Genomic DNA, 22500 nt, shown 5'->3' with positions numbered 1-22500 from the left:
GTAGCGATATAATTCAAAGTGCAAAATAACTTGGCGTCGTTGACTTGAAACAAGCAGGGTCTGCTTCCAAATGAAAGCTGCGCTCCCGAACTGGACTGACTGTCTGTCTGTCTGTCTGTCTGTTTGTCAAGGGGAGGAAAAGGCGGTGGTGGTGGTGAGGGTGGAGCTTTACGCTCAGGAGGGGAGACTTTCTTTCAGAGGTGCCAATTAATCTGCAGCAGAAAGTCATCCCCCCCCGACCGGGATTCGAAGCCCGGTCCTGACCACAAGACCACCGGGGAGAGTTGCCTCAAGTCCCTGAGGGACCTGGACACGAGGCCGAGGACACACGCACGCCTGCTGCACTGGCAGCAGCGACCAACAGGGGGCTGACCGGCTGATCCTTCCCTTTCACAGGCAGGCTTTTGGCCCTCGCTGAAACGACAAAGGTGTTCAGAAGGAAGTGCTGGGGGGAAGGCAGGCAGGGAGGGACGGACACAGGGAAGTCCGCACAAAACAGGTCCCCTGGAACCTCTGACCCAGAAAACCGGGTTCCTGGTGAAAGCAGTCCTGCCATTGACAGGAGAATGGACAGGGCCCGGCAGCTTGAGACACATCTTTCTTTCAATAAGCAAGTTCTTTTTAAAAAAGTTTCCTTCCACAGCAGCTCTGAGTGAGAGAGAGAGAGAGAGAGAGAGAGAGACACTGACTCACTGACTGATACTGACACCGACACACACACACACACATATTATTTACTTTTATTTTTAATTGATTTTTAGAACAGGGAGATGGACTAGGGGCTTGCTCTGTCCACTCTACGCATCGACCCAGTATTGCAGTGTTTCTGGGAACGGTGCAGCTCCCCGTGGGGAGATATTCAAAAGGAAAAACAGCTCTTTCCCAGTGTCTCTGTGTGTGTGTGTGTGTGTGTGTGTGTGTGTTATTACTGAGAATAAAGCTGATATCTCTCTCTCTCTCTCTCTCTCACTCAGAGCTGCTGTGGAAGGAAACCGTTTTAAAAAGAACTTTCTCAGCTCAGTGGTATTTTTTTCTTCTCCAAGGCTGAGTGCCGCTCGCACGGAGCGATATAATTCAAAGTGCAAAATAACTTGGCGTCGTTGACTTTAAACAAGCAGGGTCTGCTTCCAAATGAAAGCTGCGCTCCCGAACTGGACTGACTGACTGTCTGTCTGTCTGTCTGTTTGTCAAGGGGTGGAAAAGGCGCCGGTGGTGGTGAGGGTGGAGCTTTACGCTCAGGAGGGGAGACTTTCTTTCAGAGGTGCCAATTAATCTGCAGCAGAAAGTCATCCCCCCCCGACTGGGATTCGAAGCCCGGTCCTGACCACGAGACCACCGGGGAGAGTTGCCTCAAGTCCCTGAGGGACCTGGACACGAGGCCGAATACACACGCACGCCTGCTGCACTGGCAGCAGCGACCAACAGGGGGCTGACCGGCTGATCCTTCCCTTTCACAGGCAGGCTTTTGGCCCTCGCTCAAACGACAAAGGTGTTCAGAAGGAAGTCCTGGGGGGAAGGCAGGCAGGGAGGGACGGACACAGGGAAGTCCGCACAAAACAGGTCCCCTGGAACCTCTGACCCAGAAAACCGGGTTCCTGGTGAAAGCAGTCCTGCCCCGCCCTGCCATTAACATGACAATGGACAGGGCCCGGACCAGGCGCAGCGGACGGTAGCGAGCAGTCGGAGGGTGAAAATCCGCCAGTGGGTGAAAAGGAGAGCCGTGCGGTGAGAGGAGGCGGAAAGCGGTTCGCAGACTTTCGCTGTACCTCTGGCGGGCAGCGCCGCACCTCCGAGCGCTCGGTACCGTCCGCTGCGCCTCGTCCTGCCGCACGCGACGAGCCGTCCCCGGAGGAAATCGGCCTCGGCCTTCCTGAGATATCAGTCTCCAGGTGGGACAGAAAAACCGGGGGCCCCCGGCTCGCTTTCGGCGGCCCGCTAGTCGACTTCCCGTCGTGCGAACGCGATCCTTCCGGTACCCTTCGGTGCCCCTTGCCCGACTCTAGCTCCGGTGGTAAAGCGGAGTCGGTCGGTCTGACGGCCGCCGAGTTAGCAGGCGGAAAGCGGTTTGCAGCCTTTCGCTGTACCTCCGGCGGGCAGCGCCGCACCTCCGAGCGCTCGGTACCGTCCGCTGCGCCTCGTCCTGCCGCACGCGACGAGCCGTCCCCGGAGGAAATCGGCCTCGGCCCTCCTGAGATATCAGCCTCCATACGGGCGTCACAAATCAGTGGACATGGTCAGCTGCAAAGCAGTGTCATTACAACCTTTCATAAACGACAGGGCAGCACTGCACCGCACTGCACTGCACCCCACACTACATCACACTTGCCTGCCTGCCTGCCTGCCTGCCTGCCTGCCTGCCTGCCTGCCGCTGCCTACTCTCACCAGCGGACCAAAGTGAGGATAACACCCCGAAGCAAGCATCTCCCTTGCCGCCCACCAGCCCACACCAATCCCCTTGCCTGCCTCCCACAAATTCCACCAGCGAGGCAAAGTGAAAATCAACCCCCAAAAAACGCACTCCACACCGGCCATCGCCCGCTATACACCCCCCCTGGGGCGAATATTAAGCCCGAGAACACCGACTGTAACCAACCGCAGTGAAAAGTTGAAGTGGCAACTCATTAACCAGATTTACACTTGGCAACTCATAAACCAAATGAACAAAAAATCTGGTTAATGAGTTGCCCAAAATAAATCTGGTTAATGAGTTGCCACTTCAACTTTTCACTGCGGTTGGTTACAGTCGGTGTTCTCGGGCTTAATATTCACCCCGGGGGGGGGGTGATTCTGGGGGTAGTGTCCGGGAGGGTGAGCCTTTTATTCGGCAGGAGGCGTGTGGGGAAATCATCAACCTGTCAGACGATGAGTTGTCACAAACGCCATTGCTTAATGAAAGCTGCGCTCCCGAACTGGACTGACTGTCTGTCTGTCTGTCTGTCTGTCCGTTTGTCAAGGGGAGGAAAAGGCGGTGGTGGTGGTGAGGGTGGAGCTTTACGCTCAGGAGGGGAGACTTTCCTTCATGCCAATTAATCTGCAGCAGAAAGTCATCCCCCCCCGACTGGGATTCGAAGCCCGGTCCTGACCACGAGACCACCGGGGAGAGCTGCCTCAAGTCCCTGAGGGACCTGGACACGAGGCCGAGGACACGCACGCCTGCTGCACTGGCAGCAGCGACCAGCAGGGGGCTGACCGGCTGATCCTTCCCTTTCACAGGCAGGCTTTTGACCCTCGATTAAACGACAAAGGTGTTCAGAAGGAAGTCCTGGGGGGAGGGAGGCAGGGAGGGACGGACACAGGGAAGTCCGCACAAAACAGGTCCCCTGGAATCTCACACCTGCGTCCCAGAAAACAGGTCTCCTGGTCAAAGCAGTCCTGCCCCGTCCTGCCATTAACGTGACAATGGACAGGGCCCGGCAGCTTGAGACACATCTTTTTTTCAATATGCAAGTTCTTTTTAAAAAGGTTTCCTTCCACAGCAGCTCTGAGTAAGAGTGAGAGAGAGAGAGAGAGAGAGAGAGACACTGACTGACACTGACACTGACACTGACACACACACACACACACACACACACACACACACACACACACCGTCTCCCATCCGATTGGTGGACTATGGGATTGAAAATCGAACTTTGAGTTTCAATGCAGGGGGGAGAGCGCGAACGCAGCCCCTCCCAACTACCACACGCGCGTTGTTGTTGTTGTAATATAGAACTGCAAGTTGCCGTTGTCGTGGTCGTTTCGAATCAGCACAAAGTAGGTGCCTCCCTGGAATGTCACACCTGCGTCCCAGAAAACAGGTCTCCCGGTCAAAGCAGTCCCGCCCCGCCCTGGGATTAACGTGACAATGGACAGGGCCCAGTCAGGGAGCAGCTTGAGAGACGTCTTTCAATAGGCGCTTCTGAAACATTAACGCCTTGTTTCTTTCGACAGTTTAACCAGCCTTTAACACGCCTTGTGTTTTTATTTCCCATTTCCAGCCAGCCAGCCAGCCAGCCAGCCAGCCAGCCGAGCCGAGCCAGCATCTGCAGTATTTTTTTTGATTGGTCTTGCCTGCCGTGGAATGAATGTTTCAACACGAGCTGCTGATTGTCAGCACCTCACCTCTTTCTCAATTGGCCGTTGCAATCTCACTCGCTCGCTCATTGTGAGACACGTCACGTCACTAGTTTTACTCAAAGAGGTTTCCTTCCACGGCAGTTCGTTAGTGACTGAGACTGACTGACGTAGGTCCGTTGAGACACAACCCTCCCCCATCTGATTGGTGGCCTACTGGCAAATTTACCAATCTGTCAAGCAATCCTGGCAAGAAAGGAAAAAACGGCAACTTCTTTAAACTCATCCACTGTTGCAATTAGAAACGGTGGCAAAAAATGTGGCCAGAGTGGGAGAGAACGGCAGTGCTTCGAGACTGCTTTCAACACCGGCAGCCAGAGAACAAAGAGGGAGGGCAAACAGGACCCGAGATCAATTCGCATCGAGCGCGGTATCGCTTCTCGGCCTTTTGGCTAAGATCAAGTGGTCAAGTGGGGGAAGGCAACCATTTGGAGCCTTCCTGCCATTGTATGCCGGGGGGATGCAGTCAGGGAGAAATCCCCTCGGGCAGAGTGTAGAGCTTTGGCTTGTAGAGCTTTGGCTTGATGTAATGTCACTGCAAGGAATCTGGAATGAATCTGTAAGGCAATAAGGCACCCCAGAGTGTCAGAAAAAAAAAAAAAAAAAAAAAAAAAAAAAAAAAAAAAAAAATCTGTTCTTATCAGTTTAATATCTGATACGTCCCCTATCTGGGGACCATATATTAAATTGATTTTTGGAACAGGGAGATGGACTAGGGGCTTGCTCCGTCCACTCCACGCATCGACCCAGTATTGCAGTGTCTCTGGGAACGGTGCAGCTCCCTGTGGGGAGATATTCAAAAGGAAAAACAGCTCTTTCCCAGTGTCTCTGTGTGTGAGTGTGTGTGTGTTTTATTACTGAGAATAAAGCTGATATCTCTCTCTCTCTCTCTCTCTCTTACACTCAGAGCTGCTGTGGAAGGAAACCGTTTTAAAAAGAACTTTCTCAGCTCAGTGGTATTTTTTTCTTCTCCAAGGCTGAGTGCCGCTCGCACGGAGCGATATAATTCAAAGTGCAAAATAACTTGGCGTCGTTGACTTGAAACAAGCAGGGTCTGCTTCCAAATGAAAGCTGCGCTCCCGAACTGGACTGACTGTCTGTCTGTCTGTCTGTCTGTCTGTTTGTCAAGGGGTGGAAAAGGCGGCGGTGGTGGTTAAGGGTGGAGCTTTACGCTCAGGAGGGGAGACTTTCTTTCAGAGGTGCCAATTAATCTGCAGCAGAAAGTCATCCCCCCCGACCGGGATTCGAAGCCCGGTCCTGACCACGAGACCACCGGGGAGAGTTGCCTCAAGTCCCTGAGGGACCTGGACACGAGGCCGAATACACACGCACGCCTGCTGCACTGGCAGCAGCGACCAACAGGGGGCTGACCGGCTGATCCTTCCCTTTCACAGGCAGGCTTTTGGCCCTCGCTGAAACGACAAAGGTGTTCAGAAGGAAGTGCTGGGGGGAAGGCAGGCAGGGAGGGACGGACACAGGGAAGTCCGCACAAAACAGGTCCCCTGGAACCTCTGACCCAGAAAACCGGGTTCCTGGTGAAAGCAGTCCTGCCATTGACAGGAGAATGGACAGGGCCCGGCAGCTTGAGACACATCTTTCTTTCAATAAGCAAGTTCTTTTTAAAAAAGTTTCCTTCCACAGCAGCTCTGAGTGAGAGAGAGAGAGAGAGAGACACTGACTCACTGACTGATACTGACACCGACACACACACACACACACACACACACACACATATTATTTATTATTATTTTTAATTAATTTTTGGAACAGGGAGATGGACTAGGGGCTTGCTCTGTCCACTCTACGCATCGACCCAGTATTGCAGTGTTTCTGGGAACGGTGCAGCTCCCCGTGGGGAGATATTCAAAAGGAAAAACAGCTCTTTCCCAGTGTCTCTGTGTGTGTGTGTGTGTGTGTGTGTGTGTATTATTACTGAGAATAAAGCTGATATCTCTCTCTCTCTCTCTCTCCCTCTCTCTCTCTCACTCAGAGCTGCTGTGGAAGGAAACCGTTTTAAAAAGACCTTTCTCAGCTCAGTGGTATTTTTTTCTTCTCCAAGGCTGAGTGCCGCTCGCACGTAGCGATATAATTCAAAGTGCAAAATAACTTGGCGTCGTTGACTTTAAACAAGCAGGGTCTGCTTCCAAATGAAAGCTGCGCTCCCGAACTGGACTGACTGACTGTCTGTCTGTCTGTCTGTCTGTCTGTCTGTTTGTCAAGGGGTGGAAAAGGCGGCGGTGGTGGTGAGGGTGGAGCTTTACGCTCAGGAGGGGAGACTTTCTTTCAGAGGTGCCAATTAATCTGCAGCAGAAAGCCATCCCCCCCGACCGGGATTCGAAGCCCGGTCCTGACCACGAGACCACCGGGGAGAGTTGCCTCAAGTCCCTGAGGGACCTGGACACGAGGCCGAATACACACGCACGCCTGCTGCACTGGCAGCAGCGACCAACAGGGGGCTGACCGGCTGATCCTTCCCTTTCACAGGCAGGCTTTTGGCCCTCGCTGAAACGACAAAGGTGTTCAGAAGGAAGTCCTGGGGGGAAGGCAGGCAGGGAGGGACGGACACAGGGAAGTCCGCACAAAACAGGTCCCCTGGAACCTCTGACCCAGAAAAACGGGTTCCTGGTGAAAGCAGTCCTGCCATTGACATGACAATGGACAGGGCCCGGCAGCTTGAGACACATCTTTCTTTCAATATGCAAGTTCTTTTTAAAAAGGTTTCCTTCCACAGCAGCTCTGAGTGAGAGAGAGAGAGAGAGAGAGAGACACTGACTGACTGACTGATACTGACACCGACACACACACACACACACACACATATTATTTATTATTATTTTTAATTGATTTTTAGAACAGGGAGATGGAATAGGGGCTTGCTCCGTCCACTCCACGCATCGACCCAGTATTGCAGTGTTTCTGGGAACGGTGCAGCTCCCCGTGGGGAGATATTCAAAAGGAAAATCAGCTCTTCTCTGTGTGTGTGTGTGTGTGTGTGTGTGTGTGTATTATTACTGAGAATAAAGCTGATATCTCTCTCTCTCTCTCACTCAGAGCTGCTGTGGAAGGAAACCTTTTTAAAAAGAACTTTCTCAGCTCAGTGGTATTTTTTTCTTCTCCAAGGCTGAGTGCCGCTCGCACGGAGCGATATAATTCAAAGTGCAAAATAACTTGGCGTCGTTGACTTTAAACAAGCAGGGTCTGCTTCCAAATGAAAGCTGCGCTCCCGAACTGTACTGACTGTCTGCCTGTCTGTCTGTCTGTCTGTTTGTCAAGGGGAGGAAAAGGTGGCGGTGGTGGTGGTGAGGGTGGAGCTTTACGCTCAGGAGGGGAGACTTTCTTTCAGAGGTGCCAATTAATCTGCAGCAGAAAGTCATCCCCCCCCCGACCGGGATTCGAAGCCCGGTCCTGACCACGAGACCACCGGGGAGAGTTGCCTCAAGTCCCTGAGGGACCTGGACACGAGGCCGAGGACACACGCACGCCTGCTGCACTGGCAGCAGCGACCAACAGGGGGCTGACCGGCTGATCCTTCCCTTTCACAGGCAGGCTTTTGGCCCTCGCTCAAACGACAAAGGTGTTCAGAAGGAAGTCCTGGGGGGAAGGCATGGAGGGACGGACACAGGGAAGTCCGCACAAAACAGGTCCCCTGGAACCTCTGACCCAGAAAACCGGGTTCCTGGTGAAAGCAGTCCTGCCCCGCCCTGCCATTAACATGACAATGGACAGGGCCCGGACCAGGCGCAGCGGACGGTAGCGAGCAGTCGGAGGGTGAAAATCCGCCAGTGGGTGAAAAGGAGAGCCGTGCGGTGAGAGGAGGCGGAAAGCGGTTCGCAGACTTTCGCTGTACCTCCGGCGGGCAGCGCCGCACCTCCGAGCGCTCGGTACCGTCCGCTGCGCCTCGTCCTGCCGCACGCGACGAGCCGTCCCCGGAGGAAATCGGCCTCGGCCTTCCTGAGATATCAGTCTCCAGGTGGGACAGAAAAACCGGGGGCCCCCGGCTCGCTTTCGGCGGCCCGCTAGTCGACTTCCCGTCGTGCGAACGCGATCCTTCCGGTACCCTTCGGTGCCCCTTGCCCGACTCTAGCTCCGGTGGTAAAGCGGAGTCGGTCGGTCTGACGGCCGCCGAGTTAGCAGGCGGAAAGCGGTTTGCAGCCTTTCGCTGTACCTCCGGCGGGCAGCGCCGCACCTCCGAGCGCTCGGTACCGTCCGCTGCGCCTCGTCCTGCCGCACGCGACGAGCCGTCCCCGGAGGAAATCGGCCTCGGCCCTCCTGAGATATCAGCCTCCATACGGGCGTCACAAATCAGTGGACATGGTCAGCTGCAAAGCAGTGTCATTACAACCTTTCATAAACGACAGGGCAGCACTGCACTGCACTGCACTGCACCCCACACTACATCACACTTGCCTGCCTGCCTGCCAGCCTGCCGCTGCCTACTCTCACCAGCGGACCAAAGTGAGGATAACACCCCGAAGCAAGCATCTCCCTTGCCGCCCACCAGCCCACACCAATCCCCTTGCCTGCCTCCCACAAATTCCACCAGCGAGGCAAAGTGAAAATCAACCCCCAAAAAACGCACTCCACACCGGCCATCGCCCGCTATACACCCCCCCTGGGGTGAATATTAAGCCCGAGAACACCGACTGTAACCAACCGCAGTGAAAAGTTGAAGTGGCAACTCATTAACCAGATTTACACTTGGCAACTCATAAACCAAATGAACAAAAAATCTGGTTAATGAGTTGCCCAAAATAAATCTGGTTAATGAGTTGCCACTTCAACTTTTCACTGCGGTTGGTTACAGTCGGTGTTCTCGGGCTTAATATTCACCCCGGGGGGGGGGGGTGGGTGATTCTGGGGGTAGTGTCCGGGAGGGTGAGCCTTTTATTCGGCAGGAGGCGTGTGGGGAAATCATCAACCTGTCAGACGATGAGTTGTCACAAATGCCATTGCTTAATGAAAGCTGCGCTCCCGAACTGGACTGACTGTCTGTCTGTCTGTCTGTCTGTCCGTTTGTCAAGGGGAGGAAAAGGCGGTGGTGGTGGTGGTGAGGGTGGAGCTTTACGCTCAGGAGGGGAGACTTTCCTTCATGCCAATTAATCTGCAGCAGAAAGTCATCCCCCCCCGACTGGGATTCGAAGCCCGGTCCTGACCACGAGACCACCGGGGAGAGCTGCCTCAAGTCCCTGAGGGACCTGGACACGAGGCCGAGGACACACGCACGCCTGCTGCACTGGCAGCAGCGACCAGCAGGGGGCTGACCGGCTGATCCTTCCCTTTCACAGGCAGGCTTTTGGCCCTCGCTGAAACGACAAAGGTGTTCAGAAGGAAGTCCTGGGGAGGAGGGAGGGAGGCAGGGAAATCAGCACAAAGCAGGTCCCCTGGAATCTCACACCTGCGTCCCAGAAAACAGGTCTCCTGGTCAAAGCAGTCCTGCCCCGTCCTGCCATTAACGTGACAATGGACAGGGCCCGGCAGCTTGAGACACATCTTTTTTTCAATATGCAAGTTCTTTTTAAAAAGGTTTCCTTCCACAGCAGCTCTGAGTAAGAGTGAGAGAGAGAGAGAGAGAGAGAGAGACTGACACTGACACTGACACACACACACACACACACACACCGTCTCCCATCCGATTGGTGGACTATGGGATTGAAAATCGAACTTTGAGTTTCAATGCAGGGGGGAGAGCGCGAACGCAGCCCCTCCCAACTACCACACGCGCGTTGTTGTTGTTGTAATATAGAACTGCAAGTTGCCGTTGTCGTGGTCGTTTCGAATCAGCACAAAGTAGGTGCCTCCCTGGAATGTCACACCTGCGTCCCAGAAAACAGGTCTCCCGGTCAAAGCAGTCCCGCCCCCGCCCTGGGATTAACATGACAACGGACAGGGCCCAGTCAGGGAGCAGCTTGAGAGACACCTTTCAATAGGCGCTTCTGAAACATTAACGCCTTGTTTCTTCCGACAGTTTAACCAGCGATTAACATGACAACGGACAGGGCCCAGTCAGGGAGCAGCTTGAGAGACGTCTTTCAATAGGCGCTTCTGAAACATTAACGCCTTGTTTCTTTCGACAGTTTAACCAGCCTTTAACACGCCTTGTGTTTTTATTTCCCATTTCCAGCCAGCCAGCCAGCCAGCCAGCCAGCCAGCCAGCCGAGCCGAGCCAGCATCTGCAGTATTTTTTTTGATTGGTCTTGCCTGCCGTGGAATGAATGTTTCAACACGAGCTGCTGATTGTCAGCACCTCACCTCTTTCTCAATTGGCCGTTGCAATCTCACTCGCTCGCTCATTGTGAGACACGTCACGTCACGTCACTAGTTTTACTCAAAGAGGTTTCCTTCCACGGCAGTTCGTTAGTGACTGAGACTGACTGACGGAGGTCCGTTGAGACACAACCCTCCCCCATCTGATTGGTGGCCTACTGGCAAATTTACCAATCTGTCAAGCAATCCTGGCAAGAAAGGAAAAAACGGCAACTTCTTTAAACTCATCCACTGTTGCAATTAGAAACGGTGGCAAAAAATGTGGCCAGAGTAGGAGAGAACGGCAGTGCTTCGAGACTGCTTTCAACACCGGCAGCCAGAGAACAAAGAGGGAGGGCAAACAGGACCCGAGATCAATTCGCATCGAGCGCGGTATCGCTTCTCGGCCTTTTGGCTAAGATCAAGTGGTCAAGTGGGGGAAGGCAACCATTTGGAGCCTTCCTGCCATTGTATGCCGGGGGGATGCAGTCAGGGAGAAATCCCCTCGGGCAGAGTGCAGAGCTTTGGCTTGTAGAGCTTTGGCTTGATGTAATGTCACTGCAAGGAATCTGGAATGAATCTGTAAGGCAATAAGGCACCCCAGAGTGTCAGAAAAAAAAAAAAAAAAAAAAATCTGTTCTTATCAGTTTAATATCTGATACGTCCCCTATCTGGGGACCATATATTAAATTGATTTTTGGAACAGGGAGATGGACTAGGGGCTTGCTCCGTCCACTCCACGCATCGACCCAGTATTGCAGTGTCTCTGGGAACGGTGCAGCTCCCTGTGGGGAGATATTCAAAAGGAAAAACAGCTCTTTCCCAGTGTCTCTGTGTGTGTGTGTGTGTGTGTGTGTGTTTTATTACTGAGAATAAAGCTGATATCTCTCTCTCTCTCTCTCTCTCTTACACTCAGAGCTGCTGTGGAAGGAAACCGTTTTAAAAAGAACTTTCTCAGCTCAGTGGTATTTTTTTCTTCTCCAAGGCTGAGTGCCGCTCGCACGGAGCGATATAATTCAAAGTGCAAAATAACTTGGCGTCGTTGACTTGAAACAAGCAGGGTCTGCTTCCAAATGAAAGCTGCGCTCCCGAACTGGACTGACTGTCTGTCTGTCTGTCTGTTTGTCAAGGGGTGGAAAAGGCGGCGGTGGTGGTGAGGGTGGAGCATTACGCACAGGAGGGGAGACTTTCTTTCAGAGGTGCCAATTAATCTGCAGCAGAAAGTCATCCCCCCCGACCGGGATTCGAAGCCCGGTCCTGACCACGAGACCACCGGGGAGAGTTGCCTCAAGTCCCTGAGGGACCTGGACACGAGGCCGAATACACACGCACGCCTGCTGCACTGGCAGCAGCGACCAACAGGGGGCTGACCGGCTGATCCTTCCCTTTCACAGGCAGGCTTTTGGCCCTCGCTCAAACGACAAAGGTGTTCAGAAGGAAGTGCTGGGGGGAAGGCAGGCAGGGAGGGACGGACACAGGGAAGTCCGCACAAAACAGGTCCCCTGGAACCTCTGACCCAGAAAACCGGGTTCCTGGTGAAAGCAGTCCTGCCATTGACAGGAGAATGGACAGGGCCCGGCAGCTTGAGACACATCTTTCTTTCAATAAGCAAGTTCTTTTTAAAAAAGTTTCCTTCCACAGCAGCTCTGAGTGAGAGAGAGAGAGAGAGAGACACTGACTCGCTGACTGATACTGACACCGACACACACACACACACACACACACACACACACACACACACACACATATTATTTATTATTATTTTTAATTAATTTTTGGAACAGGGAGATGGACTAGGGGCTTGCTCTGTCCACTCTACGCATCGACCCAGTATTGCAGTGTTTCTGGGAACGGTGCAGCTCCCCGTGGGGAGATATTCAAAAGGAAAAACAGCTCTTTCCCAGTGTCTCTGTGTGTGTGTGTGTGTGTGTGTGTGTGTGTGTGTATTATTACTGAGAATAAAGCTGATATCTCTCTCTCTCTCTCTCTCTCTCTCTCTCTCTCTCACTCAGAGCTGCTGTGGAAGGAAACCGTTTTAAAAAGACCTTTCTCAGCTCAGTGGTATTTTTTTCTTCTCCAAGGCTGAGTGCCGCTCGCACGTAGCGATATAATTCAAAGTGCAAAATAACTTGGCGTCGTTGACTTTAAACAAGCAGGGTCTGCTTCCAAATGAAAGCTGCGCTCCCGAACTGGACTGACTGACTGACTGTCTGTCTGTCTGTCTGTCTGTTTGTCAAGGGGTGGAAAAGGCGGCGGTGGTGGTGAGGGTGGAGCTTTACGCTCAGGAGGGGAGACTTTCTTTCAGAGGTGCCAATTAATCTGCAGCAGAAAGCCATCCCCCCCGACCGGGATTCGAAGCCCGGTCCTGACCACGAGACCACCGGGGAGAGTTGCCTCAAGTCCCTGAGGGACCTGGACACGAGGCCGAGGACACACGCACGCCTGCTGCACTGGCAGCAGCGACCAACAGGGGGCTGACCGGCTGATCCTTCCCTTTCACAGGCAGGCTTTTGGCCCTCGCTCAAACGACAAAGGTGTTCAGAAGGAAGTGCTGGGGGGAAGGCAGGCAGGGAGGGACGGACACAGGGAAGTCCGCACAAAACAGGTCCCCTGGAACCTCTGACCCAGAAAAACGGGTTCCTGGTGAAAGCAGTCCTGCCATTGACATGACAATGGACAGGGCCCGGCAGCTTGAGACACATCTTTCTTTCAATATGCAAGTTCTTTTTAAAAAAGTTTCCTTCCACAGCAGCTCTGAGTGAGAGAGAGAGAGAGAGAGAGAGAGAGACACTGACTCACTGACTGATACTGACACCGACACACACACACACACACACACACACACACACACACACATATTATTTATTATTATTTTTAATTGATTTTTAGAACAGGGAGATGGAATAGGGGCTTGCTCCGTCCACTCCACGCATCGACCCAGTATTGCAGTGTTTCTGGGAACGGTGCAGCTCCCCGTGGGGAGATATTCAAAAGGAAAATCAGCTCTTTCCCAGTGTCTCTGTGTGTGTGTGTGTGTGTGTGTGTGTGTGTATTATTACTGAGAATAAAGCTGATATCTCTCTCTCTCTCTCACTCAGAGCTGCTGTGGAAGGAAACCTTTTTAAAAAGAACTTTCTCAGCTCAGTGGTATTTTTTTCTTCTCCAAGGCTGAGTGCCGCTCGCACGGAGCGATATAATTCAAAGTGCAAAATAACTTGGCGTCGTTGACTTTAAACAAGCAGGGTCTGCTTCCAAATGAAAGCTGCGCTCCCGAACTGTACTGACTGTCTGCCTGTCTGTCTGTCTGTCTGTTTGTCAAGGGGAGGAAAAGGTGGCGGTGGTGGTGGTGAGGGTGGAGCTTTACGCTCAGGAGGGGAGACTTTCTTTCAGAGGTGCCAATTAATCTGCAGCAGAAAGTCATCCCCCCCCCGACCGGGATTCGAAGCCCGGTCCTGACCACGAGACCACCGGGGAGAGTTGCCTCAAGTCCCTGAGGGACCTGGACACGAGGCCGAGGACACACGCACGCCTGCTGCACTGGCAGCAGCGACCAACAGGGGGCTGACCGGCTGATCCTTCCCTTTCACAGGCAGGCTTTTGGCCCTCGCTCAAACGACAAAGGTGTTCAGAAGGAAGTCCTGGGGGGAAGGCATGGAGGGACGGACACAGGGAAGTCCGCACAAAACAGGTCCCCTGGAACCTCTGACCCAGAAAACCGGGTTCCTGGTGAAAGCAGTCCTGCCCCGCCCTGCCATTAACATGACAATGGACAGGGCCCGGACCAGGCGCAGCGGACGGTAGCGAGCAGTCGGAGGGTGAAAATCCGCCAGTGGGTGAAAAGGAGAGCCGTGCGGTGAGAGGAGGCGGAAAGCGGTTCGCAGACTTTCGCTGTACCTCCGGCGGGCAGCGCCGCACCTCCGAGCGCTCGGTACCGTCCGCTGCGCCTCGTCCTGCCGCACGCGACGAGCCGTCCCCGGAGGAAATCGGCCTCGGCCTTCCTGAGATATCAGTCTCCAGGTGGGACAGAAAAACCGGGGGCCCCCGGCTCGCTTTCGGCGGCCCGCTAGTCGACTTCCCGTCGTGCGAACGCGATCCTTCCGGTACCCTTCGGTGCCCCTTGCCCGACTCTAGCTCCGGTGGTAAAGCGGAGTCGGTCGGTCTGACGGCCGCCGAGTTAGCAGGCGGAAAGCGGTTTGCAGCCTTTCGCTGTACCTCCGGCGGGCAGCGCCGCACCTCCGAGCGCTCGGTACCGTCCGCTGCGCCTCGTCCTGCCGCACGCGACGAGCCGTCCCCGGAGGAAATCGGCCTCGGCCCTCCTGAGATATCAGCCTCCATACGGGCGTCACAAATCAGTGGACATGGTCAGCTGCAAAGCAGTGTCATTACAACCTTTCATAAACGACAGGGCAGCACTGCACTGCACTGCACTGCACCCCACACTACATCACACTTGCCTGCCTGCCTGCCAGCCTGCCGCTGCCTACTCTCACCAGCGGACCAAAGTGAGGATAACACCCCGAAGCAAGCATCTCCCTTGCCGCCCACCAGCCCACACCAATCCCCTTGCCTGCCTCCCACAAATTCCACCAGCGAGGCAAAGTGAAAATCAACCCCCAAAAAACGCACTCCACACCGGCCATCGCCCGCTATACACCCCCCCTGGGGTGAATATTAAGCCCGAGAACACCGACTGTAACCAACCGCAGTGAAAAGTTGAAGTGGCAACTCATTAACCAGATTTACACTTGGCAACTCATAAACCAAATGAACAAAAAATCTGGTTAATGAGTTGCCCAAAATAAATCTGGTTAATGAGTTGCCACTTCAACTTTTCACTGCGGTTGGTTACAGTCGGTGTTCTCGGGCTTAATATTCACCCCGGGGGGGGGGGGTGGGTGATTCTGGGGGTAGTGTCCGGGAGGGTGAGCCTTTTATTCGGCAGGAGGCGTGTGGGGAAATCATCAACCTGTCAGACGATGAGTTGTCACAAATGCCATTGCTTAATGAAAGCTGCGCTCCCGAACTGGACTGACTGTCTGTCTGTCTGTCTGTCTGTCCGTTTGTCAAGGGGAGGAAAAGGCGGTGGTGGTGGTGGTGAGGGTGGAGCTTTACGCTCAGGAGGGGAGACTTTCCTTCATGCCAATTAATCTGCAGCAGAAAGTCATCCCCCCCCGACTGGGATTCGAAGCCCGGTCCTGACCACGAGACCACCGGGGAGAGCTGCCTCAAGTCCCTGAGGGACCTGGACACGAGGCCGAGGACACACGCACGCCTGCTGCACTGGCAGCAGCGACCAGCAGGGGGCTGACCGGCTGATCCTTCCCTTTCACAGGCAGGCTTTTGGCCCTCGCTGAAACGACAAAGGTGTTCAGAAGGAAGTCCTGGGGAGGAGGGAGGGAGGCAGGGAAATCAGCACAAAGCAGGTCCCCTGGAATCTCACACCTGCGTCCCAGAAAACAGGTCTCCTGGTCAAAGCAGTCCTGCCCCGTCCTGCCATTAACGTGACAATGGACAGGGCCCGGCAGCTTGAGACACATCTTTTTTTCAATATGCAAGTTCTTTTTAAAAAGGTTTCCTTCCACAGCAGCTCTGAGTAAGAGTGAGAGAGAGAGAGAGAGAGAGAGAGACTGACACTGACACTGACACACACACACACACACACACACACCGTCTCCCATCCGATTGGTGGACTATGGGATTGAAAATCGAACTTTGAGTTTCAATGCAGGGGGGAGAGCGCGAACGCAGCCCCTCCCAACTACCACACGCGCGTTGTTGTTGTTGTAATATAGAACTGCAAGTTGCCGTTGTCGTGGTCGTTTCGAATCAGCACAAAGTAGGTGCCTCCCTGGAATGTCACACCTGCGTCCCAGAAAACAGGTCTCCCGGTCAAAGCAGTCCCGCCCCCGCCCTGGGATTAACATGACAACGGACAGGGCCCAGTCAGGGAGCAGCTTGAGAGACACCTTTCAATAGGCGCTTCTGAAACATTAACGCCTTGTTTCTTCCGACAGTTTAACCAGCGATTAACATGACAACGGACAGGGCCCAGTCAGGGAGCAGCTTGAGAGACGTCTTTCAATAGGCGCTTCTGAAACATTAACGCCTTGTTTCTTTCGACAGTTTAACCAGCCTTTAACACGCCTTGTGTTTTTATTTCCCATTTCCAGCCAGCCAGCCAGCCAGCCAGCCAGCCAGCCAGCCGAGCCGAGCCAGCATCTGCAGTATTTTTTTTGATTGGTCTTGCCTGCCGTGGAATGAATGTTTCAACACGAGCTGCTGATTGTCAGCACCTCACCTCTTTCTCAATTGGCCGTTGCAATCTCACTCGCTCGCTCATTGTGAGACACGTCACGTCACGTCACTAGTTTTACTCAAAGAGGTTTCCTTCCACGGCAGTTCGTTAGTGACTGAGACTGACTGACGGAGGTCCGTTGAGACACAACCCTCCCCCATCTGATTGGTGGCCTACTGGCAAATTTACCAATCTGTCAAGCAATCCTGGCAAGAAAGGAAAAAACGGCAACTTCTTTAAACTCATCCACTGTTGCAATTAGAAACGGTGGCAAAAAATGTGGCCAGAGTAGGAGAGAACGGCAGTGCTTCGAGACTGCTTTCAACACCGGCAGCCAGAGAACAAAGAGGGAGGGCAAACAGGACCCGAGATCAATTCGCATCGAGCGCGGTATCGCTTCTCGGCCTTTTGGCTAAGATCAAGTGGTCAAGTGGGGGAAGGCAACCATTTGGAGCCTTCCTGCCATTGTATGCCGGGGGGATGCAGTCAGGGAGAAATCCCCTCGGGCAGAGTGCAGAGCTTTGGCTTGTAGAGCTTTGGCTTGATGTAATGTCACTGCAAGGAATCTGGAATGAATCTGTAAGGCAATAAGGCACCCCAGAGTGTCAGAAAAAAAAAAAAAAAAAAAAATCTGTTCTTATCAGTTTAATATCTGATACGTCCCCTATCTGGGGACCATATATTAAATTGATTTTTGGAACAGGGAGATGGACTAGGGGCTTGCTCCGTCCACTCCACGCATCGACCCAGTATTGCAGTGTCTCTGGGAACGGTGCAGCTCCCTGTGGGGAGATATTCAAAAGGAAAAACAGCTCTTTCCCAGTGTCTCTGTGTGTGTGTGTGTGTGTGTGTGTGTTTTATTACTGAGAATAAAGCTGATATCTCTCTCTCTCTCTCTCTCTCTTACACTCAGAGCTGCTGTGGAAGGAAACCGTTTTAAAAAGAACTTTCTCAGCTCAGTGGTATTTTTTTCTTCTCCAAGGCTGAGTGCCGCTCGCACGGAGCGATATAATTCAAAGTGCAAAATAACTTGGCGTCGTTGACTTGAAACAAGCAGGGTCTGCTTCCAAATGAAAGCTGCGCTCCCGAACTGGACTGACTGTCTGTCTGTCTGTCTGTTTGTCAAGGGGTGGAAAAGGCGGCGGTGGTGGTGAGGGTGGAGCATTACGCACAGGAGGGGAGACTTTCTTTCAGAGGTGCCAATTAATCTGCAGCAGAAAGTCATCCCCCCCGACCGGGATTCGAAGCCCGGTCCTGACCACGAGACCACCGGGGAGAGTTGCCTCAAGTCCCTGAGGGACCTGGACACGAGGCCGAATACACACGCACGCCTGCTGCACTGGCAGCAGCGACCAACAGGGGGCTGACCGGCTGATCCTTCCCTTTCACAGGCAGGCTTTTGGCCCTCGCTCAAACGACAAAGGTGTTCAGAAGGAAGTGCTGGGGGGAAGGCAGGCAGGGAGGGACGGACACAGGGAAGTCCGCACAAAACAGGTCCCCTGGAACCTCTGACCCAGAAAACCGGGTTCCTGGTGAAAGCAGTCCTGCCATTGACAGGAGAATGGACAGGGCCCGGCAGCTTGAGACACATCTTTCTTTCAATAAGCAAGTTCTTTTTAAAAAAGTTTCCTTCCACAGCAGCTCTGAGTGAGAGAGAGAGAGAGAGAGACACTGACTCGCTGACTGATACTGACACCGACACACACACACACACACACACACACACACACACACACACACACATATTATTTATTATTATTTTTAATTAATTTTTGGAACAGGGAGATGGACTAGGGGCTTGCTCTGTCCACTCTACGCATCGACCCAGTATTGCAGTGTTTCTGGGAACGGTGCAGCTCCCCGTGGGGAGATATTCAAAAGGAAAAACAGCTCTTTCCCAGTGTCTCTGTGTGTGTGTGTGTGTGTGTGTGTGTGTGTGTGTATTATTACTGAGAATAAAGCTGATATCTCTCTCTCTCTCTCTCTCTCTCTCTCTCTCTCTCACTCAGAGCTGCTGTGGAAGGAAACCGTTTTAAAAAGACCTTTCTCAGCTCAGTGGTATTTTTTTCTTCTCCAAGGCTGAGTGCCGCTCGCACGTAGCGATATAATTCAAAGTGCAAAATAACTTGGCGTCGTTGACTTTAAACAAGCAGGGTCTGCTTCCAAATGAAAGCTGCGCTCCCGAACTGGACTGACTGACTGACTGTCTGTCTGTCTGTCTGTCTGTTTGTCAAGGGGTGGAAAAGGCGGCGGTGGTGGTGAGGGTGGAGCTTTACGCTCAGGAGGGGAGACTTTCTTTCAGAGGTGCCAATTAATCTGCAGCAGAAAGCCATCCCCCCCGACCGGGATTCGAAGCCCGGTCCTGACCACGAGACCACCGGGGAGAGTTGCCTCAAGTCCCTGAGGGACCTGGACACGAGGCCGAGGACACACGCACGCCTGCTGCACTGGCAGCAGCGACCAACAGGGGGCTGACCGGCTGATCCTTCCCTTTCACAGGCAGGCTTTTGGCCCTCGCTCAAACGACAAAGGTGTTCAGAAGGAAGTGCTGGGGGGAAGGCAGGCAGGGAGGGACGGACACAGGGAAGTCCGCACAAAACAGGTCCCCTGGAACCTCTGACCCAGAAAAACGGGTTCCTGGTGAAAGCAGTCCTGCCATTGACATGACAATGGACAGGGCCCGGCAGCTTGAGACACATCTTTCTTTCAATATGCAAGTTCTTTTTAAAAAAGTTTCCTTCCACAGCAGCTCTGAGTGAGAGAGAGAGAGAGAGAGAGAGAGAGACACTGACTCACTGACTGATACTGACACCGACACACACACACACACACACACACACACACACACACACATATTATTTATTATTATTTTTAATTGATTTTTAGAACAGGGAGATGGAATAGGGGCTTGCTCCGTCCACTCCACGCATCGACCCAGTATTGCAGTGTTTCTGGGAACGGTGCAGCTCCCCGTGGGGAGATATTCAAAAGGAAAATCAGCTCTTTCCCAGTGTCTCTGTGTGTGTGTGTGTGTGTGTGTGTGTGTGTATTATTACTGAGAATAAAGCTGATATCTCTCTCTCTCTCTCACTCAGAGCTGCTGTGGAAGGAAACCTTTTTAAAAAGAACTTTCTCAGCTCAGTGGTATTTTTTTCTTCTCCAAGGCTGAGTGCCGCTCGCACGGAGCGATATAATTCAAAGTGCAAAATAACTTGGCGTCGTTGACTTTAAACAAGCAGGGTCTGCTTCCAAATGAAAGCTGCGCTCCCGAACTGTACTGACTGTCTGCCTGTCTGTCTGTCTGTCTGTTTGTCAAGGGGAGGAAAAGGTGGCGGTGGTGGTGGTGAGGGTGGAGCTTTACGCTCAGGAGGGGAGACTTTCTTTCAGAGGTGCCAATTAATCTGCAGCAGAAAGTCATCCCCCCCCCGACCGGGATTCGAAGCCCGGTCCTGACCACGAGACCACCGGGGAGAGTTGCCTCAAGTCCCTGAGGGACCTGGACACGAGGCCGAGGACACACGCACGCCTGCTGCACTGGCAGCAGCGACCAACAGGGGGCTGACCGGCTGATCCTTCCCTTTCACAGGCAGGCTTTTGGCCCTCGCTCAAACGACAAAGGTGTTCAGAAGGAAGTCCTGGGGGGAAGGCATGGAGGGACGGACACAGGGAAGTCCGCACAAAACAGGTCCCCTGGAACCTCTGACCCAGAAAACCGGGTTCCTGGTGAAAGCAGTCCTGCCCCGCCCTGCCATTAACATGACAATGGACAGGGCCCGGACCAGGCGCAGCGGACGGTAGCGAGCAGTCGGAGGGTGAAAATCCGCCAGTGGGTGAAAAGGAGAGCCGTGCGGTGAGAGGAGGCGGAAAGCGGTTCGCAGACTTTCGCTGTACCTCCGGCGGGCAGCGCCGCACCTCCGAGCGCTCGGTACCGTCCGCTGCGCCTCGTCCTGCCGCACGCGACGAGCCGTCCCCGGAGGAAATCGGCCTCGGCCTTCCTGAGATATCAGTCTCCAGGTGGGACAGAAAAACCGGGGGCCCCCGGCTCGCTTTCGGCGGCCCGCTAGTCGACTTCCCGTCGTGCGAACGCGATCCTTCCGGTACCCTTCGGTGCCCCTTGCCCGACTCTAGCTCCGGTGGTAAAGCGGAGTCGGTCGGTCTGACGGCCGCCGAGTTAGCAGGCGGAAAGCGGTTTGCAGCCTTTCGCTGTACCTCCGGCGGGCAGCGCCGCACCTCCGAGCGCTCGGTACCGTCCGCTGCGCCTCGTCCTGCCGCACGCGACGAGCCGTCCCCGGAGGAAATCGGCCTCGGCCCTCCTGAGATATCAGCCTCCATACGGGCGTCACAAATCAGTGGACATGGTCAGCTGCAAAGCAGTGTCATTACAACCTTTCATAAACGACAGGGCAGCACTGCACTGCACTGCACTGCACCCCACACTACATCACACTTGCCTGCCTGCCTGCCAGCCTGCCGCTGCCTACTCTCACCAGCGGACCAAAGTGAGGATAACACCCCGAAGCAAGCATCTCCCTTGCCGCCCACCAGCCCACACCAATCCCCTTGCCTGCCTCCCACAAATTCCACCAGCGAGGCAAAGTGAAAATCAACCCCCAAAAAACGCACTCCACACCGGCCATCGCCCGCTATACACCCCCCCTGGGGTGAATATTAAGCCCGAGAACACCGACTGTAACCAACCGCAGTGAAAAGTTGAAGTGGCAACTCATTAACCAGATTTACACTTGGCAACTCATAAACCAAATGAACAAAAAATCTGGTTAATGAGTTGCCCAAAATAAATCTGGTTAATGAGTTGCCACTTCAACTTTTCACTGCGGTTGGTTACAGTCGGTGTTCTCGGGCTTAATATTCACCCCGGGGGGGGGGGGTGGGTGATTCTGGGGGTAGTGTCCGGGAGGGTGAGCCTTTTATTCGGCAGGAGGCGTGTGGGGAAATCATCAACCTGTCAGACGATGAGTTGTCACAAATGCCATTGCTTAATGAAAGCTGCGCTCCCGAACTGGACTGACTGTCTGTCTGTCTGTCTGTCTGTCCGTTTGTCAAGGGGAGGAAAAGGCGGTGGTGGTGGTGGTGAGGGTGGAGCTTTACGCTCAGGAGGGGAGACTTTCCTTCATGCCAATTAATCTGCAGCAGAAAGTCATCCCCCCCCGACTGGGATTCGAAGCCCGGTCCTGACCACGAGACCACCGGGGAGAGCTGCCTCAAGTCCCTGAGGGACCTGGACACGAGGCCGAGGACACACGCACGCCTGCTGCACTGGCAGCAGCGACCAGCAGGGGGCTGACCGGCTGATCCTTCCCTTTCACAGGCAGGCTTTTGGCCCTCGCTGAAACGACAAAGGTGTTCAGAAGGAAGTCCTGGGGAGGAGGGAGGGAGGCAGGGAAATCAGCACAAAGCAGGTCCCCTGGAATCTCACACCTGCGTCCCAGAAAACAGGTCTCCTGGTCAAAGCAGTCCTGCCCCGTCCTGCCATTAACGTGACAATGGACAGGGCCCGGCAGCTTGAGACACATCTTTTTTTCAATATGCAAGTTCTTTTTAAAAAGGTTTCCTTCCACAGCAGCTCTGAGTAAGAGTGAGAGAGAGAGAGAGAGAGAGAGAGACTGACACTGACACTGACACACACACACACACACACACACCGTCTCCCATCCGATTGGTGGACTATGGGATTGAAAATCGAACTTTGAGTTTCAATGCAGGGGGGAGAGCGCGAACGCAGCCCCTCCCAACTACCACACGCGCGTTGTTGTTGTTGTAATATAGAACTGCAAGTTGCCGTTGTCGTGGTCGTTTCGAATCAGCACAAAGTAGGTGCCTCCCTG

At 53.8% G+C, this 22500-nt stretch overlaps 10 pseudogenes; all 10 read left to right on the top strand.

Moving 5' to 3' along the window:
• Positions 1 to 729: 729 nt before the first annotated feature.
• On the top strand, positions 730 to 846 carry LOC137311068 (U2 spliceosomal RNA; annotated as a pseudogene).
• Positions 847 to 4728: 3882 nt separating this feature from the next.
• On the top strand, positions 4729 to 4899 carry LOC137311093 (U2 spliceosomal RNA; annotated as a pseudogene).
• Positions 4900 to 5849: 950 nt separating this feature from the next.
• LOC137311065 (U2 spliceosomal RNA) lies at positions 5850 to 5966 on the top strand (annotated as a pseudogene).
• Positions 5967 to 6935: 969 nt separating this feature from the next.
• On the top strand, positions 6936 to 7052 carry LOC137310973 (U2 spliceosomal RNA; annotated as a pseudogene).
• Positions 7053 to 10937: 3885 nt separating this feature from the next.
• Positions 10938 to 11145, top strand: LOC137311092 (U2 spliceosomal RNA; annotated as a pseudogene).
• A 961-nt stretch (positions 11146 to 12106) lies between these two features.
• Positions 12107 to 12223, top strand: LOC137311063 (U2 spliceosomal RNA; annotated as a pseudogene).
• Positions 12224 to 13216: 993 nt separating this feature from the next.
• Positions 13217 to 13333, top strand: LOC137310972 (U2 spliceosomal RNA; annotated as a pseudogene).
• Positions 13334 to 17229: 3896 nt separating this feature from the next.
• Positions 17230 to 17437, top strand: LOC137311091 (U2 spliceosomal RNA; annotated as a pseudogene).
• A 961-nt stretch (positions 17438 to 18398) lies between these two features.
• LOC137311062 (U2 spliceosomal RNA) lies at positions 18399 to 18515 on the top strand (annotated as a pseudogene).
• Positions 18516 to 19508: 993 nt separating this feature from the next.
• LOC137310971 (U2 spliceosomal RNA) lies at positions 19509 to 19625 on the top strand (annotated as a pseudogene).
• The last annotated feature ends 2875 nt before the right edge of the window (positions 19626 to 22500 follow it).

Source organism: Heptranchias perlo, unplaced genomic scaffold (assembly GCF_035084215.1).
Source record: "Heptranchias perlo isolate sHepPer1 unplaced genomic scaffold, sHepPer1.hap1 HAP1_SCAFFOLD_296, whole genome shotgun sequence".
Taxonomy (NCBI): domain Eukaryota; kingdom Metazoa; phylum Chordata; class Chondrichthyes; order Hexanchiformes; family Hexanchidae; genus Heptranchias; species Heptranchias perlo.
Note: the sequence above shows the minus strand (reverse complement) of the source record. Positions and strands in the feature narration are given on the sequence as shown.